The sequence below is a fragment of the Puntigrus tetrazona genome, chromosome 6 (genome assembly GCF_018831695.1).
Source record: "Puntigrus tetrazona isolate hp1 chromosome 6, ASM1883169v1, whole genome shotgun sequence".
Lineage (NCBI taxonomy): Eukaryota > Metazoa > Chordata > Actinopteri > Cypriniformes > Cyprinidae > Puntigrus > Puntigrus tetrazona.
Window position 1 is genome coordinate 23,482,671 of NC_056704.1, and position 5,858 is coordinate 23,488,528.

The window sequence follows — 5,858 nt, forward strand, 5'->3', positions numbered from 1 at the left end:
TTATATAAGAACACAGATGAAATTTAAAAGTGAATCATTTGTAAAAAAAAAAATTCTGTCAAAAAAAATCTATAATACATTTATTTCAATCATGATCACCATTTTAAAGGAATTATTGGTGTTGATCAGTGAAAAAAAAATTAGGATTAGAAAAAAAAAAGTTTAGGATTNAATTTTCAACATGGAGTCACTAACCCGTCCAATGGACTCAGCGATGGACTCCACCATGCCGCCCACCATCCCGCCCTCACTGGCCGCTTCGTTTAGGGTCACCATGATGTCATCCACGGCCTCCTTCATCAACTGGGCCGCTTCAGCTATGGCATCATGGGTGTGGGTCGCCTACAAGAACAAAAAAACGAATTGACTTAATGGCATAAAGATGGCCAATGTAGACCAATTAAACCCTTCATCAACACACGTAACAAAAGTCTGTTCTTTAAAACCAAAAGGTCTGCGAATTTTGCTGCCAGGTCACAAACCAGCAGTTGGTTTCAGAACATAAAAATGCCCCACGTGTTGTTATATCCATGTGTCCTACCTTAGGGTTTCCTCCGCCCTCTTTGGCAGCGTAGAGCATCTGTAGAGCAGATTCAAACAGCGTTTTGGTTTGATCCAGTATATTCATCTGCTGCTGGTGGTCGGCATGTTTAGACGCCAGTCCCACCGACGCCACAATCACTGGCTCGAAGTAGCTCGCTAACTGAGTCACCTGGGGAAAAAACAAAACAAAAAAGCACGCGTTGGCATGCAAACGTACAGTTCCTGTGTATATTTCAGGCAAGAGTGATATGTAGAGTGAACTCATTCGGCTTCTTTATTTTCCAGCTATTTATTCGAATGACAAGCTGACAAACACTAAAGACGGAAGGCATCAGTCTCGCTGCAACAAACAAAGCCGGGTTTAATTAAAACCAGCTTTTCAAAGGTATTTGTAGACGCGCTGTCATAACGTGATCAATAAATGAGGTTTATTCGAGTGACACTTGCACAGAAAAGTACGTAGAAGGACGAGGTTATTGATTGCACGGAGTGTCTCCTATACCTTGTGTCCGAGCTGAGCCGCTTCCCCTCGAGCTGCGGTGGAGATGGGGTCAATGAGGTGGCCGATCTCCTGCACGGCGGACGTCAGCTGCTCCTGTAAAGCCTAATGGGAGCAGAGCCACATTAGCATTAAATCAGATGCTAACGCTAACATTCATAACAGCAAAACAATACTAGCACTAAGGTTAAAGGCAGTTTATAATATGAAAATATCAGTTCGCTCTTTTGAAACCAGTGTGTGAACTCTTTCAAAAGACCAAGTTTTAAAAAACGATTCAACTATTTACATTAACATATGACTAGCCACATTTACATAGCAATGCCCGTTTTTCCATAACTTGGATTTGAGCAGCACATAGAGGTTAGCCAATCAAAATAAAGCTTATTTACAGTATATATTCTTAAAGGGATTAATGTAGGAAGTAATTCTCACTAGTTGCACATTGGCTGTTTATTAATACTTAAGACGTGCATATTAATGCCTTACTAACTTAATACAAAGCAAATGAGGAGTTTACTGAGGTAAAAGTTACAGGTAGTAGTTAGTTGCTAGTTAGAACTGAACCGGAAACTAAAACTTGTGTGTATATGTGTGTGTACTGTGTTTATTTATTATACGTTACACTTTTATTTTGGATGCATTAATAGATTAATAGAAATTAATTGTTTGACAGCACTAAATAATATTAACATTATCATCAGCAATGTTATTTTTGTTTGTTTTTTAAACTAGCAATTATTAATCCCCAAAAAGCATTTTAATACAAATCAAACAAAGGCTGTTATTGATTGTTAAATAAAACAAAAACTATTAAAAACTGTAACGTGTGCCGGAGCAACATCAATGAAAGTAATGCTACTACAGAGTGATGGCAGTTTTGACACAGACAGGTGTTGTATTGGTTTACCTCCAGAGAGATGTCATCTCTGCGGGGCAGACTCTGACCCACGGCGGCGAGGGACACCTGCTCGATGTCCCTGATGCTCTTGTTGATGCTGTCGATGGACTGGTCACACTCCCGCTGCCCAGGGGCCTTGTCCCTGTGAAAACAGAGGAGACCAGGTTGCTACAGGGTTGCCGTGGAGCGTTTTTCAGCGTAATTGAATTAGATTTTAAAACTCAATCCAGATATCATACATTAGAGTTAGAGAACAGGAGAGTCAGTGCAGACCTGGGTGTTTTTGCTTTACAACACACACACACACACACACACACACACACGCACTCACACACGAGGGAGCTGGCTGAGCTCCAGCTCTGATTGGTTGATCTGGGAGGACAGTGTGTGGAGGGCAGCCAGACGGGCAGCGAGCCGAGAAGACACCATCACTGAGCTCAGATCAGGTGGTCTGTATGCTCTCTGTGTCTCCTCACACTACATCAATCACCCTCGGTGCTCTCAGTGGAGAGAGAAACCCAGAAAGAGTCACTTACCGCAAAATACAGCCCAGTGACACCAGACACAGTCTGTTATTTAGCTATTATTTACAGAAAAATAGCCTTCAAAACATCCTTCAGAAAAAAACTACCTACTGTAAAACAACTGTTGGACTCTGGAAAAGAAAAAAATATTATGTGTAAGAAAAAAACCCACTGTGTTTAACTGTTTAACTAAAGACTTATTAAATGTTGTTAAAGACTTTTTGTTTTGTTAAATCAGATATATATATTTTTTCAATACATTTTTACAAGTTTTTTTTTATTTTATTATACTGTATATAACACACAGGTGAAGTTTATCATGTTAAACAATTATTGTGACAGTTTTGACATTAATTTGCTTAACTGTTATGTCATCATATTTTATGTTTCAGTTTAATATAGTATTTATTCTGTATTCATTGGCTTTTCCATTTCACTGCTTGTTGGTTGATATTACTTCCCCCTGGAGCTGTAATGAAGGAAACAGACTCAGTGTGCGGGAAATTTTGAGAAGAGAACGAGTGTGTGCGTGAACAGCTGCTTCTGTTAATAACGCTTGCTCTTCAGTTATTTAATACAAGTTTAAATTAAACCTCATCTTTTACCCGCATCATTATTATTTACCACTTGATGGAGAGTGAAGCTGCAAGCTTTTCACATTCACCAAATCGCTGAAGCAGGTGTTTATTTGCATGATGCTGACCTGATGGACGTGATGAGGCTCTTGATGGAGTCCGATACCGTGCGGGAATGGCCTGCCAGGATGGACCAGGTGGGCGGGTCTTTGGGGTTAAGGACGAGAGAGCGGGCGGTCTCTAATAAGTGGGTGGAGCTGTCCAGCATTGAACGAGCTGAGCGGAGGATTGGCTCCTGGGCTGCTGAACCCTGGGATGGAAAAGAAAAAAGTTGAAAACTATTAAGTTTAGTGTTTTTAATTATTTTGTTCTTAAGTATTTTGTAATTATTTACATGTATAAATGTATATTCATTAATAATATATTTTAAATATATTCCTAAATATATACATGCGTGTGTTTTTATATATTTTTAATAAATATACACAGTACACACACACATATATGGAATTTTTTTTTTATTATGGATGCGATTAATCATAATTACTCATTTGACAACTAATTTACATTTATTTTATTAAAATACATTTTATATTTTTTATTATATTACCCATCCATCAAAACTGAAAACGTGATGAATCACCAAAAACATTTGAATGTTGATACAAACACACCTTCAGTCCTAAATACTTAAATGTTAAACACATGCAAGAGGCTGTTGTAAGAACAGAACTAAACTCCCACAAACCCCAGAAATGAACTGAGGTGATAAAATTGTCTGGAAAAAAAAGTTGCAAAACTCCCATCCACACTCGCTGACCTTTTAGACTTCCTGCGAGGAAGTCCAGAGTCAAACAGTCAGTGAACGGAGAGAAACCACTTTGTTTTGGCACAACATTACAGGCAATATTTCAAAGACAGAGGAGTCATCTAGTTATTCCTGAAGTTAGTGTAGGCACATTTTACAAAGAAAATGGCACATGTGAAGTGAAAATTAACCATGTGCGCTAAAGTTGAACATTTTTTATTTTAGACAAAATATTGGCAGTTACTTTGGAACCATTTTGACTTATGATAAAAAATAGACGAAAAAAATCAACATTCGCTTGTATCTAGTGGTGTTTCTTTCCTGAATGAATCAGTGTTTTTAAATAAACTGCTTGAGTAAATAATTCTACATTTCACTCTCAAAACAGACACATGTTTTGATTATAAATGAAACAGTCCTTTTTAACAAATTATTAGAATAAATGTTTTAATCACTCAAAAACAGTGACTTGTTTAATTGCTGAATGAGCAGTAAGTGGAACAGGTTGAGTAAAAGATTGCTTTGTTTCTAAATAAATCAGTNATTCACAGAAAGTCAGTGCTTTCTTACAAATCGTTTGAGGAAATGATTCAACAAGACAGTCATTTGTTTTATTTCTGAACGTTTCATTGAAAACGAACAAAGTGGTCAAGTAAATGATTCAGTAAGAAAGTAATTTTTTTAAGGTATCAGTGTTTAAGAAACAAATCGGTTGAATAAATGATTTAATAAGACCGTCATATGTTTTGTTCCTGAACTCATCTGTGCTTTTGAACAAATCGGTTGAGTAAATGATTCAATGATCCATTAAAAGACAGTCATTTGTTTTGTTCCTGAACTCATCAGTGCTATTGAACAAATCGGTTGAGTAAATGATTGATTGATACACTCATGAAGTGACTGTTTCTGAATGAATCAAATCGGCTGTAACCTGTAGAAAGATTCACTATTAGACAGTTTGTCTGGAATGCCCCAAACAGATAAATCCTAGCCCCAAAGCATTATTTTGGCNAAAAAATAATATGAAATATTGTGGTATTCAGTATTTCATCACCTCATGGCTTATCTGCGCAGGAATGCTGGCAAACTCAGGGTTGGAGGCAAAGGTGGAGAGATTATCAACAGCTTCTATCAGCGGGGACGTGGCCACTCTGCACCTCTCCCGGTTCTCATCTGAGAAATCCCCGTCCAAGGCCTGAGAAACACAGCAGAGAGATCACATCTGCTGAAACACTGCAGTCCTCACGCATAAATAAAGCTTTATCAAAGGTTGCAAATGGTCTCAAGTTTACGTTCTTAATGCAAATGCCCAGGATTCAATCNGGCCTGAGAAACACAGCAGAGAGATCACATCTGCTGAAACACTGCAGTCCTCACGCATAAATATAGCTTTATCAAAGGTTGCAAATGGTCTCAAGTTTACGTTCTTAATGCAAATGCCCAGGATTCAATAAATTCTCGATTACTCTGGTACCACATGATCTTTTGGTAATTAACTGAAGGATGTACCTTTATAGTTTTGACAAGGTTAGCCGTGGTATTGGCAACCTCTTTGGCTGACTGAACGAAATGTCTTCGGGCTACAGGATTGGCTGTTTTAGAAGACGCCAGACGACAGGCGTTGCAAAGAGCCGAGGTGTGCTTTGCAACAATGGTAGCTGCTGACAAAACCTACACAGGCAAAAAGATGAGGGAATGCAAGCCGCAAAGATAAAAAAAAAACACACACAAAAAGCCAGTCGATAAGATGATAAAGAGCCAGTCACCTGGGATGGGCTGCTGGCTGGGTCCACCAGATTTTGGCAGGCCATCTGAATCGCCTGATTGGCTCTTGCAAACTGAATGGGATCGACCAATCCCTGATGACCCGACTGGCTGTTGGGGTCTGAGACGCCTACCAAATAAGAGGCCTGACAAAACAAAGGCACGCCGAAATAATACATTGGGAGTTAATGACTAGTAAATACAACATGAAAAAAGTATGTATTTATTTACTTAATATTATTAT

General features: G+C 38.5%; 1 pseudogene; it reads right to left on the bottom strand.

The window, feature by feature from the left end:
- The window catches only part of LOC122347532, a 663,620-nt pseudogene that overhangs the window by 347,990 nt on the left and 309,772 nt on the right, over positions 1-5,858 (bottom strand).